We start from the raw sequence: 14,863 nt of genomic DNA, 5'->3' as shown, positions 1-14,863 counted from the left end.
GGATTGAGTCCCGCATCCAGCTCCCTGCTCAGCAGTGAACCTGCTTCTCCCTCTGCCTGCTGCTCCCCCTGCTTGGGCTTGCTTGCTCTTTCTCTTTCTCTCTGACAAGTAAATAAATAAAATCGTTAAAAAACAAAAAAACTTCCAGTCAAGAAATGAGCACACTGTGATGATTTCAAGTAAAAACTGCCATTTCAGAAAATTACCCAATTAGCACAATTAGGGCTCATAACACTTGATGTGCAATTAGGTTTCATTAAAATGGTTCTTATGAAAAATCAACATTCATAAATTCTAAGAACAAAATTTAGAGATTGATATTAAATCCCACGTTAATTCATTCACTCATTCATTCAGCAAATGACTCAGAACCTCGCCCAGGCCAAGCCTGTGGGAGGATCTGGGAGCACAGCCTGAACAAAACTGTTCAGGGCTCTGTTCCTTGCCAGCTTACACTGCAAGTGGGAGAAGGCAGTCTGTAAACAGGCAAATGCATAATTAAGATAAGTTTGGATTGAGGCGCCTGGGTGGCTCAGTCAGTTAAGCGGCTGACTCTTGATTTCTACTCAGGTCATCATCTCAGGGTCCTGGGATAGAGCCCCACTCTGTGCACAGCACAGAGTCGGCTTGTCTCCCTCTCCCTTTGCTCCCTCCCCGCCCCACCCCTACTGGCATGCACATACACGTGCTCTCTCTTTCTCTCTCTAATAAATAAATCTTAAAAAAAAAAAAAGATAAGTTTGGATTATCTTAAGTACTGAGGACAATGAAAACCAAGTCAGATGATGACAAGTAATTGGGGAATGGGGATAGAGGGCCACTGACCACTAAACTAATGGAGCTTTTCATCTACACAGCCTCCTTTGAGCCCCTTGAAGGAAGGGCAGCCATTAGTGTGGAGGCACCCATGTGCAACACACGTCACACACCCCCACATATCCCCACACAAAACAAAACACTTGGAATGCCCTAAAGTCTTAGAGCACATATATGAAAAAAGCAAAACAGAGATTGCCCACATTTTGAGAACAATCTTAAAAATTGCATGAGTTTACCAACAATGAGTAGTACAACCAAGGAAACTTCTCTAAACTCTCAATCATAAAAACACATTTTAATCAAGGATACTATTCCAAAGACTTAATTATCTTTGTATTTGCTGTTTGGAAAATATTTTCACACCATTATTGTCCTATGAAGAGGTGATCAAAGAGTCTGTAGCCAAAATTGTGGAGTAAGAAAGTGTTAGGTGAGGCAGTTCATTAATAAAAACGTATGTTCTTTTTCTGACTTCCTGATGGCTGCAGTATGTGTTAGCTTTTTCATTTTGTCCTTTGCTATTTTATTTTCTTATTCTACATAAATGTTCCCTTTTGTGTGAATTTTTACATTCATAATTTTGTATTCTTTTTCTCAAATTATGTAAGCTCTGGGCTTCATAAAACCTGTCTGGTCCCTGGGAAAGGCTACTTTCAATGAAGGGTTCTGGAAAGCTCTTCTGAGTTGCAGGGACCTGAAGGAGGGCAGCACTCCAGTGAGAGGTAAGAACAACAAGGGGTTGAGGAGGCTGACCTTGGCATGAGAGGCCAGAGGCCAGTGTGGCTAGAGCTCAATTAGGGCCTTGGAGGCAGGGAAAGAGGCTTGATCTCATTCTAAATACAACCAAAAAACCATCTGATTCATACTTAAACATAGCAGCATTGGTGTAAAAATATGTGGAATATTTAAAATAGCCTAAAGTCCCCACATGTATATATTGAAACATTTACCCCCTCAAAAAAAACTGAAATCATAACCTAGTGTGAAAAAAGGTTACTACTGCCCCTCAGTGGTAAAAGAGAAATATTCAGAATAACATGATTTCTAGGCTAAAGTAAAACAAAAATGTATCTGCAGCGATAAATTCTTTTTTACTGAACAATAAACCAAAAAACTCAATTTTATAAAGTATAAATTTTAAAGCCAGGAGTTAGCACTATAATTTTCAAAAAGATCTGAGACTACTAGGCCCACAAGCTAATTACTAAAGAAGAACACACATAGGGATAGCTCTTTACAACGGGCTTTAATGCTTTGGTAGTTTCTTTCTTCCTTCCCTCCCCTCTCCCTTATCTGGCCACCATCCCTAGCCCCTCCCTCCCTGCTACCTTCATTCCTCCCATCCCTCCACCCTTCAGTTCTCCCCTCCACAAATGTTTATGAACACCTGCTCTGTGCTAGGTCGGTGTGAAAAAGTAACCACAATACACATCCACTTGCGGCTTAGGGAGGAAAACAGATCTCGAGCAAGTAATTTATTATTGTCGTGTTTGGTTCTGAAGAAGTTTGCGATGCCATGGGAGCATCTGTCGGGGCACTACACCAGTCTGGGGAGATAGCAAAGGTCACTTTGATGAAGAGGCTTCAAAGCTGATGGCTCAGGGACTGCTAGAAGTCAGGCAGGGGAGGCTGAAGTGGAGGAGGGTTGCAAGCAGAGGAACAGCATCTGCAAAGGCTATAAGATGGGAAAGCAAATGGCGTTTGAAGAACTGAAAGAAGACCAAGCATGGAGGGAGAGGGGCTAAAGACGAGACTGGGGAGGTAGGAAGGCGTTCTGTCATGAAGAACTTTACAGACCTTCAGAAGGATTTGGGCCTTAATACTAACGTGATAGGAAAATGGTAAAGTGTTTTAAAAAGTGGGTCAAATAGGGCTTCTTATGTTGTAAGTGACAGAAACCATAGCTTCGTTACCGATCCACCCAGTTCCCTAAACCGGAAGTAGCCATATCACAAGGGTTCATAAGGCCACTCAGAGATAGTTATGCATACACATGCAAATATACCTAGGTATCTTATCATCATGTAATATATGGCAGCATACAATGCACCCTGTCTTGAATCTTGTTTTTTTAACTTAACAAAAGAGCTTAGCAATCATCCCGTATCAGTCTATACAGGGCTGCCTTGTTCTTTTCCCGCCCCTGGACTAGATTGTCTGTTGTACACCCGTACCATTATTTATTTAACTAGGCCCCTATTCTGGATATTGAGTTCATTTCCAGGCTTTTGCTCTTGTAAGCAATGCCACAGTGAATGTTCGTTTATCTATCTTTGCCTCCTGTGAAAGAGTATCTGACAAACAAATTCCTAGAAGTGGAATTCCTGGGTCAGAGAGTATGTTCATTTGGAATTTTGATAGATATGGCCAAAGGCTACCCCTAAAAATATTATTAGTGTATACAACTAGCAAAGTGTTGATATTGTATATATGACACGAACAAAGATATGACCAATGGCAAAGTGGCACCTCGGTAGAGTTTTAATTTGTATTTCTTTCCTTAAAAATGAGCTTGAGCAGGGCGCCTCAGTGGCTTAGTCAGTTAAGCTTTCCACTCTTGATTTCAGCTCAGGTCATGATCTCAGGGTTGTGAGATGGAGCCCTGTATCGGGCTCTGTGCTGGGTGTGGAGCCTGCTTAAGATTCTCTCTCTCTCTAAAAATACACAAATAAATAAACAATAAGTAAATAAATAAAATTTTTTAAAAATAATAAAAATGAGCTTAAGCATCTTTTGATCTGATTAAGAACCAGTGCTTGTTATGAATTAAAAATTATCTAAATAAATAGGCCAGGAGCAAAACAGAGGCCTAGAGCTAAAAATGATGTTTCATTCATTCAACAAACAGTTTTTGAAAAACTACTCTGCACTAGGCACACTCATAACATAGGCAGTGATGAATCCAAGATGGGAGAAACTTGGTCCTACCCCAGATGAGCTCAAGTTTAATGAGGGAGATGGATGTGGAAACATGCAATTAAATGCAATCTGCTATTAAAAAAAAAAGGAAGAAGGAACATAGAAATATGAGAGTACAGAAAAGGGCAACTAATCTATATCTGCTACCCATTCACATACATGTTCTTCAAATACTTAGCTTTTGAAAGGCAGGGAATTGGGAAAAGCAGGTAATTAATTTTTTTTAACTTTTTTAGGTCCTACTTGGGTTATTCATTTATTTATTTAAAGATTTATTTATTTGAGAGAAAGAGAGAGTGAGCAAGACCGAGCTGGGGGAGGGGCAGAGGGAGAGGGAGAGAAAGAAGCTCAAGCAGACTCCACACTGAGCATGGAGCCCTACACAGGGCTCAATCTCAAGACCCTGAGATCATGATCTAAGCCAAAATCAAAAGTCAGTTGCCTGACTGAGCCACCCAGGAACCCCTGGGTTTTGTTTTCTTTTTTTTTTTTTATAAAAACTTGGCTCTGTGCATCAGCAAAAACACCCATAATGGTTTTAATAGAACTGGGTTTTTTTTTTAAGTGTTTAAACTAAAAATGCACCTGAAATTATGGTTAAGACCCCATTCGTGAAAGGGTGGTGTGGTTGACACAATGGGGAAAGGAACCTTGGCACACATGACTTCATTTTAAATTCTGAGACCACAGTCAGTTTCACACAGAGCACTCCCCCCGTTTCAACCCAATGTCTCCACCCACCCTGCCCCCCATGTTCAATCAAGATGTGTCCTATGAATTGTTTTTGTCTTCTACAAACTCTTGAATGAAAACCAACTTTCTGTCATTAGTTTTATCCTTCGAAAAAGCACTTTGGCACTTAAATATTTTTAAATGTTTTAAAATCTGCTTCTCCCTTCTGGTCTTTGCTTAACAGTAAATTAAGTACTTAGTGATACTCAGTGCAAAATAAAACTGGAGACAAGACAGCCTCTCAGCTTCCAGATGGCACAGCAGAATAGCAAAGGCTAAGGGTGGTTGGCAGAAAGAGCACGCCACACATTTACACCTACATTACAGACAGCAGGAGCTGAGGGGTTAAAAGCACCAGAGCAAGAGGACATTTGTCAGGACCCAACACCCCAGTGCTCAGGTGACATCAGTCCTTCTAGGTGCTGGGCTAGGGACTTGGGTTCACATGGGAAAGGGAAGACACACATAAGTGACTCTGCGCATCTTAGAACAGTAACTAAGTCTAGCTGTGGACAGAACCTCCCCAAACATGTGCGTTCTCCCACCTATGGGCTTTGTAGGTTCATCCCTAGAAATTATAGTATGAAGCCTCCTCCCAGAATTAACCAAACCTCCAAAAAAGCTGACCACCTACTGTTAAGGAGACTTTCCTCTTTTTCTGTGAAGTCTGTCTTAACACTACTTCCATCAAGATAACTTCTTCCCAAATCATCCTGAACATTCTAGATTCCCTGTAGACAAGTCTCAGGTAAAACCCATATTCACATCTGGATGCATCCTTATCAGTGGAGGAAGCACTTCCAATAATATACAAATAATGAGTTTTATTTGTAATATAATTTCCTAAGAGCTTTCCTTCCATTATCTCAATCTTCTCCACAGATGCTGTGAGGTTAATAGTATCAACCCCATTTTACAGACATGGAACCATTTTCCTTTCCCGGTGGTCCATAGTATATGGAAACCAATAGAAATATGTAACTGGCAAAGCTCCTGTATCTACTATTCATTCATTCCACAGATGTTTCCCCAATGCAACTATGTGTCAGGCACTATTCTAGGTACCGAAGCTTAAGAGGTAAAAATTCATGATTTCTACTTCCTGTAAGAGATTAGTATCTAGGAAAAGGAGACAAATATTAAGTATGTGCAATAAAATGTCAATCTTGTTGGGGTACGGTGGAACCCAAAGGAAGGAGAAGTCAATTCTCTGTGTAGAGTAGGGAGGGAAAGTTTTGAAGAGGAAAGGATTCCAAGTGTTCTGAAAGATGAATAATGAAGTTGGAACAGTAGAGGGCATTTCGGGAAGAGAAAGCATATAAGTAAAATAATAACATAAATAAGTATAATAATAACAAAACATACAAAAACACAGCTCTTCTGTTCCACAACAATTTTTAAAGGTGAAATATTCCTTTATTCATCAGCGAATATTTACAAAGTCCTTAATATATGGCAGACCCTATATTAGGTGCTGAGACTAGAAAAGGGAACAAGGCAAAATTTTCTGCCCTCAAACTTAAGCAAATAGAAGGATATAAGGGATGTAATTTCATAGGCTGATACAAGTGATGAAGAACACAAACCAGAATAAGATCAATAGTGGTAACATCTCTGAAGAGGTGGCACAAGAACAGAGACCTGCATGAAGACAAAACAGAAAGCTGGAAAGAGCATTCCCAGCAGGAGGAACAGTGCACATGCAAAGGCCCTGAGGCAGGAATTAATTTGGTGAGTCTGAGCGACAGCAAGAGACCAGTGTGGCTGGAGAGGGTAAAGGAAGAAGGGAAGATAATCAGATGCAGGGAGATGCTTCTATACCTAGGTAAGGAGTTTAGCTCTTACTCTAGGTGCCATGGAAAGCCACGGGGAGGGGCGCCTGGGTGGCTCAGTGGGTTAAGCCGCTGCCTTCGGCTCAGGTCATGATCTCAGGGTCCTGGGATCGAGTCCCGCATCGGGCTCTCTGCTCAGCAGGGGGCCTGCTTCCCTCTCTCTCTCTGCCTGCCTCTCTGCCTACTTGTGATCTCTTTCTGTCAAGTAAATAAAATCTTAAAAAAAAAAAAAAAAAGAAAGCCACGGGGAGGTTTTAAGCAAGGAAAAATATGATTAAGGTCTTTCAAAAATTGCTCTGACTAGCTTTGTGAAGAATGGCCCGGAGGGAGCAGGTACAGTAGGCCCTGTGTATCAAAGTACAAAACAGACTGAAAAGTGAATTGTCTTCCTTTCCTACCTTAATCTCTAGCACTGCCCAGTTCTGTACATCATCATACATCTACCAGTCAGGATCTGATCAGAAAAACAGAACCTACACGAGGTAGTTCAACTGAATGAATTTAACATGGGGAATTGGTTACAAAGATGTCAGAAAAGCTGAAAGAGAAAACAGAGGGGAAAAAGAGAGAGAGCGAGAGAACAGAGGGAGATGGGGCAACAGAGAGATTAGCAATGGCAGGAAGCTGCAATCACATGTTATTCAGCAGCCCCAGGTAAAAATGCATTATTCCTTCTGTTATACTGTATGTATGTTTAAGAACAAGAGAAAATGCCAGAAATAAAAAGAAAGGCATACTTAGGAATAATGACACCATAGCCAGGGGTGGAAGTGGAGGGAACCTGTCTTTGGTGTACTAGGGATTTACATTTTTTCCAGCTTTATTGAGTTATAATTGACATGTGATATTGTATAAGTTCAAGGTTTGCGATGTGATCATTTGCTACACATATATGCTACAAAATGTTTACCAAAACAAGGTTAGTTAACACATCCTCCACTTCACATAATTACCATCTTTTCGTTGTTATGGTGAGAACATACATACTCCACATAATTACCATCTTTTCGTTGTTATGGTGAGAACATTTAAGCACTACTCCTTAGCAACTTTCAAGAGAAATGCTCACAGGTGTTTTTGGAGCAAAAAAACAAATGATTTTTCAACTGCAGGTGAGAAGACTGGTTTGACCTAAGGAAGAGCATAATGAAGAAGAAAAAAGGTGGGGCACCTGGGTGGTTAAGTCAGTTCGGTCTGACTCTTGATTTCACCTAAGGGCATGATCGAGGGGTCATGAGATCAAACCCCACATTGGGCTCCACACTGAGTGGGGACTCTGCTTAGAATTCTCTCTCTTCCTCTCCCTCTGCCCCTTCCCCTACTCTCTCTCTCTCTCTCTCTCTCTCAAATAAATAAATAAATAAATAAATCTTCAAAAAAAAAAAAAAAAAAAGGAAGGAAAAACTTGTGAACCTTTCCACTTCAGTAGACTAGAATATCTGGAATTGTGGAAGATTAGGACAAGTATCAAACTTAAAATGGGTCAGACCAAGATGTTCTTCAATAGGTGAATAAATAAACCATGGAATATCCATTCAATTGACTGAATATTATTTAGCTTTAAAGAGAAAAGAGCTCTCAAGCCATGAAATGACACAGAGGAAACTTAAATGAATATACTAAGTCAAAGACGTCACTCTGAAATGACTACATACTGTATGACTTCCATGATGTCCCACTATGTGAAGTCAAGGAAAAGATAAAACTATTATGACAATAAAAAATCAATGGTTGCCAGAGACTACAGGGGAGTGAGGGATGAATAGACGAACACAGATCTTTTAGGGCAGTAGAACTATTTTGTATGATACTGTAATGGTGGATACATGTCATACATTTGTTGAGATCCACAGAATGTATAACACAAAGGGTAAACTCACTATAGACTTTAGTTTATAATAATATATCAATATGGGTTCATCATTTATAACAAATGTAACATGTTAACACAACTGAAGGGAGAGTAGATAGAGATGGCATATGGGAAATCTCTGTACTTTTTGCCCAATTTTTCTATAAATGTAAAGCTGCTTTAAAAAATTCTATTGTTTAATAACTGTAACAATAGAAAAATAGGTTAAAGATAAGAACTACTCAAAAAGAAAGAAATAAATTAGGGGCACCTGGGTGGCTTAGTCGGTTAAGCATCTGCCTTCAGCTCAGGTCATGATCTCAGGGTCCTGAGATGAAGCCTGGCATCAGGCTCCCTGCTCAGCATAGTGTCCGCTTGTCCTTCTCCCTCTGCCTCTCCTTCCTCCTCAACCCCCACCCTGCTCATGCTCTCTCTCTCAAAAAAATAAATAAAATCTTTTTTTAAAAAAGTTTAAAAATAAAATAAACTAATTTTTTTAAAGTAGTAAATTATTCAGATACAGACATAAAAAAATCCTGAATGTTACTGGTAAAACAAATGACATAAATACAATGTCAATGAAATACCTGTGCTCCTTTATTTTAAAAAGGTATTATAAAGCATTTTAAGTATAACAAAGACTGTATTTTTCTACACTGTTGGTGGAAATGAAAAATCATGATGCTTCTCTAAAAAGCAATTTGGCAAGGATGTCAAATGTGTTTATTTCCCTTGACTCAATAGTTCTAGGAATCTGTGCTTTAATGGTGTGTGTGTGTGTGTGTGTGTGTGTGTGTGTGGTTTTATACTGATGAATACTTGGAACAGCAAAGGAATAGCTCAATAAACTGTTGCACACTCACACGATGACATTATGTAGCCAATAAAACTATGTTTTTGAAAAATATTTAAAAATGGGAAAATGTCTAATCTAAAACCAGTATCTTTTTTTTAAAGGCAATTTTTAGTTTTTGTGATTTTTGTTTAAGATTTTATTTATTTATTTGACAGAGAGCACAAGGCAGAGGCAGGCAGAGAGAGAGAGGGAAGCAGTCTCTCTGCTGAGCAGAGAGCCTGATGTGGGGCTCGATCCCAGGACCTTGGGATCATGACCTGAGCCAAAGGCAGAGGCTTAACCCACTAAGCCACCCAGGTGCCCCGAAAACCAGTATCTTTATTTGTTTTTTCTTTCTTTCCTTTTTTTTTTTTTGTTTGTTTGTTGTTGTTTTTTTTTTAGATTTTATTTCTCTGTTTGAGAGAAAGAGAGACAGCAAGCTAGGGGGAAGGGGCAGAGGGAGAGGGGGAAGCAGGCTCCCCAATGAGCAGGGAGCCCGTTGCAGGACTCTATCCCAGGACCCTGAGATCATGACCTGAGCCGAAGGCAGATGCTGAACTGACTGAGCCACCCAGGTGCCCCATTTATTAGTTTTCCTGATTTAAAAAAAAAAAATTAAAATAATGCCAATTGAGGATTATTCCTCAACGTTTTGTAACATGCCTTTTTGATGGGATTCCTTCTATGAAAGTACACATATAGATTATCCACATGCCTTTCATCCTTTTTAAACGTTTCATAGTGTGCATGTACTGCATACTTTGTAAATCAATCAATATTTTTATTTACAGTATTCCACAGAATGGATATAATATAATAGTATCATGGAAAACACTACTTTCAGAAAGCTGTTGGCTGATTCTGTGTATGTTATTCTGTCCATCTGCATGCATACAAGATTTTCCTGAAGCATATACACCAAAATGTTAATAATAATAATAATAATAATAATAATGGGATTAGGGGTAATCTGAATTTAAGTTTCCTTTCTTATACACAGTTGTATTTTCCCCAAATTCTACAAAAATACTCTATTACTTTTATATTAAAGGAAAAATTTAATAAGGTTTTCCTACCTAGCTGTCTAAAAAAGTTGCAGGCATTAAAATTAGCTTTAGCTCCAAGGTCTTTTTTTTTTTTTTTAAAGATTTTATTTATTTATTTATTTGAGAGAGAGAGAGAGAGTGAGAGAGAGCACAAGCAGGAGTGGCAGTGGTGGGGAGAGAAGTGGTGGTGGTGGGGAGAGAGGCAGAGGAGAAGCAGACTCCCCACTGAGGAGGGAGCCTGATGCTGGGATCAACCCCAACACCCTGGGATCATGACCTGAGCTGAAGGCAGACACTTCACTGACTGAACTACCCAGGCATCCCTAGATCTGAGGTCTTTAAAGGAGGGTGCTCTATTGGGGGATCTCCAGCTAGCAGTTGGGCTTTCCTTCTTCCTGGGCTTTACTAAGTTTGGCAACATCTCCAACTGTTCTTCCACTGAGGATGTCCCCTCCCCATCTCCATTCCGCTTCTTTAAACCTCCTTCCTCTTTCAAAACCCAACTCAGCTCCTACCTCCTCCAGGCAGACTGTTCACATTATTCTAGCCTGTAGGGCACTAAAGTGTGTCCTAATTGTTTCCTGGTTTCTTGTAGTCTTTATGCCAGGCAGATCATATGTGCTATGAGGATAAAACTTTTGATCCTGCTCACTTGTATTCTTCACAGGGCCAATACCGAAGCAGATACCTAACAAGGGTGTCTGTTCTTAAATAAGATGATATAGGTGAGAACATCCCAAACAATGCCTACCACATAGTAAATAATCAATAAATGTTTGCTGTTGTCTGAAAGGATAATTTCTCAACACAGAATTAATGAATCAGGGAAGGAATATTAAACCCCACTAACTGGCAGATAGGGCAAAACCAAGAACCTAAGGAAGAAGCCTAGCCCTCCTACCAGTGCCTGCTATTAAACATTACATTTTGGGGCGCCTGGGTGGCTCAGTGGTTTAAGCCGCTGCCTTCGGCTCAGGTCATGATCTCAGGGTCCTGGGATCGAGTCCCACATCGGGCTCTCTGCTCGGCAGGGAGCCTGCTTCCCTCTCACTCTCTCTGCCTGCCGCTCTGCCTACTTGTATCTCTCTCTGTCAAATAAATAAATAAAATCTTTAAAACAAAACAAAACAAAACAAAAAAAAACATTACATTTTGAAGGAATGTGAACACAAAGAATGAGAAAAACACTTTCAACTCACTAAAAACCAGTAGGGATGTTTTAAGTTAATTCTGTTTTTAGGCTAATTCATTCTTCACACATACAAAAAATACCTTTGAGCAACTTTTAGATTGAAAGGACATCTTTATGGGCGCCTGGGTGGCTCAGTGGGTTAAAGCCTCTGCCTTCGGCTCAGGTCGTGATCCCAGGGGTGATCTCAGGGTCCTGGGATCGAGCTCCACGTTGGGCTCTCTGCTCAGCAGGGAGCCTGCTTCCTCCTCTCTCTCTCTGCCTGCCTCTCTGCCTACTTGTGATCTCTCTGTCAAATAAATAAATAAAATCTTTAAAAAAAGGACATCTTTTCTCTTGTTGATTTGTTCTATCACATTGATTGATTTGCGAATGTTGAACCAACCTTGCAACCCAGGGATGAATCCCACCTGGTCATGGTGGATAATCTTTTTAATGTGCTGCTGGATCCTGTTTGCTAGGATCTTGTTGAGAATCTTTGCATCCATATTCATCAGTGATATTGGTCTGAAATTCTCCTTTTTGGTAGGGTCTTTGCCTGGTTTGGGGATCAGGGTAATGCTGGCTTCATAAAAAGAGTCTGGAAGTTTTCCTTCTGCTTCAATTTTTTGGAACAGCTTCAGGAGAATTGGTGTTATTTCTTCTTTGAAAGTTTGGTAGAATTCCCCAGGGAATCCGTCAGGTCCTGGGCTCTTGTGTTTTGGAAGGTTTTTGATCACTGCTTCAATCTCATTACTAGATATCGGTCTATTCAGGTTGTCAATTTCTTCCTGGTTCAATTTTGGGAGTTTGTAATTTTCCAGGAATGCATCCATTTCATCTAGGTTGCTTAGCTTATTGGCATATAACTGTTGGTAATAATTTGTGATGATTGTTTCTATTTCCTTGGTGTTAGTTGTGATCTCTCCCTTTTCATTCATAATTTTATTAATTTGGGCTTTCTCTCTTTTCTTTTGGATTAGTGTGGCCAATGGTTTATTGATCTTATTGATTCTTTTAAAAAAAAACCAGCTTCTAGTTTCATTGATACGTTCTACTGTATCTCTCGTTTCTACCTCATTGATCTCTGCTCTAATCTTGATTATTTCCCTTCTTGCATGTGGAGTTGGTTTGATTTGTTGTTGATTCTCCAGTTCTTTAAAGAGAAGAGAGAAGAACCACATGGTCCTCTCAATTGATGCAGAAAAAGCATTTGACAAAATCCAGCATCCATTCCTGATTAAAACGCTTCAAAGTATAGGGATGGAGGGAACATTCCTGAACTTCATAAAATCTATCTATGAAAGACCCACAGCAAATATCATCCTCAATGGGAAAAAGCTTGCAGCCTTCCCGTTGAGATCAGGAACACGACAAGGATGCTCACTCTCACCACTCTTGTTCAACATAGTATTAGAAGTTCTAGCAACGGCAATCAGACAACAAAGAGAAATAAAAGGTATCCAAATTGGCAAGGAAGAAGTCAAACTCTCTCTCTTCGCAGATGACATGATTCTTTATATGGAAAACCCCAAAGACTCCACCCCCAAACTACTAGAACTCATACAGCAATTCAGTAACATGGCAGGATACAAAGTCAATGTATAGAAATCAGGGGCTTTCTTATACACTAACAATGAAAATACAGAAAGGGAAATTAGAGAATCGATTCCATTTACTATAGCACCAAGAACCATAAGATACCTGGGAATAAACCTAACCAAAGAGGTAAGGGACCTGTACTCGAAGAACTACAGAACACTCATGAAAGAAATTGAAGAAGACACAAAAAGATGGAAGACCCTTCCATGCTCTTGGATTGGAAGAATAAACATTGTTAAAATGTCTATACTGCCTAGAGCAATCTATACTTTTAATGCCATTCCGATCAAAATTCCACCAGTATTTTTCAAAGACTGGAGCAAATAATCCTAAAATTTGTATGGAATCAGAAGAGACCCCAAATTGCTAAGGAAATGTTGAAAAACAAAAACAAAACTGGCAGCATCACGTTACCCGATTTCAAGCTTTACACAAAGCTGTGATCACCAAGACAGCGTGGTACTGGCATAAAAACAGACACATAGACCAGTGGAACAGAGTGGAGAGCCCAGATATGGACCCTCAACTCTATGGTCAAATAATCTTCGACAAAACAGGAAAAAATAGACAATGGAAAAAGACAGTCTCTTCAATAAATGGTGCTGGGAAAACGGGACAGCGATATGTAGAAGAATGAAACTCGACCATTCTCTTACACCGTACAGAAAGATAAACTCGAAATGGATAAAAGACCTCAACGTGAGACAGGAATCTATCAGAATCCTAGAGGAGAACATAGGCGGTAACCTCTTCGATATCAGCCACAGCAACTTCTTTCAAGATATGTCTCCAAAGGCCAAGGAAACAAAAGCGAAAATGAACTTTTGGGACTTTCATCAAGATCAAAAGCTTCTGCACAGCAAAGGAAACAGTCAACAAAACAAAAAGGCAACCCACGGAATGGGAGAAGATATTTGCAAATGACAGTACAGACAAAAGGTTGATATCCAGGATCTATAAAGAACTTCTCAAACTCAACACACACAAAACAGATAATCATATCAAAAAATGGGCAGAAGATATGAACAGACACTTCTCCAACGAAGACATACAAATGGCTATCAGACACATGAAAAAATGTTCATCATCACTAGCCATCAGGGAGATTCAAATTAAAACTACATTGAGATACCACCTGACACCAGTTAGAATGGCCAACCTTAGCAAGACAGGAAACAACGTGTGTTGGGGAGGATGTGGAGAAAGAGGAACCCTCTTACACTGTTGGTGGGAATGCAAGTTAGTGCAGCCACTTTGGAGAACAGTGTGGAGATTCCTCAAGAAATTAAAAATAGAGCTTCCCTATGACTCTGCAATTGCACTGCTGGGTATTTACCCCAAAGATACAGATGTAGTGAAAAGAAGGGCCATCTGTACCCCAATGTTTATTGCAGCAATGGCTACGGTCGCCAAACTGTGGAAAGAACCAAGATGCCCTTCAACGGATGAATGGATAAGGAAGATGTGGTCCATATACACAATGGAGTATTATGCCTCCATCAGAAATGATGAATACCCAACTTTTATAGCAACATGGACGGGACTGGAAGAGATTATGCTGAGCGAAATAAGTCAAGCAGAGAGAGTCAAGTATTATATGGTCTCACTTATTTGTGGAGCATAACAAATAACATGGAGGATATGGGGAGATGGAGAGGAGAGGGAGTTGAGGGAAACTGGAAGGGGAGATGAACCATGAGAGACTAGGGACTCTGAAAAACAACCAGAGGGTTTTGAAGGGGCGGGGGGGGTGGGAGGTTGAGGAACCAGGTGGTGGGTAATAGGGAGGGCACGTACTGCATGAAGCACTGGGTGTGATGCCAAAACAATGAACACTGTTATGCTGTAAATAAACAAATAAAAAAAATAAATAAAAATCGGGAAAAAAATTTAAAAAAGGACATCTTTGATCATTCTAATCAGTTTGTTTGCCAACACAGAATTTAATTTGCTTTGCAGAGAATGCACTTTACCTGACCTTATTTCCATATGCACCATCTGTCCATCAAGCGACAGCTACAAGTTTATTTTCCCTAAAGATTTAAAAAAATATCTTTC

This window comes from Meles meles, chromosome 3 (genome assembly GCF_922984935.1).
Source record: "Meles meles chromosome 3, mMelMel3.1 paternal haplotype, whole genome shotgun sequence".
Classification (NCBI taxonomy): domain Eukaryota; kingdom Metazoa; phylum Chordata; class Mammalia; order Carnivora; family Mustelidae; genus Meles; species Meles meles.
The sequence above is the reverse complement of the archived record's forward strand: the minus strand, read 5'-3'. Positions refer to the sequence as shown.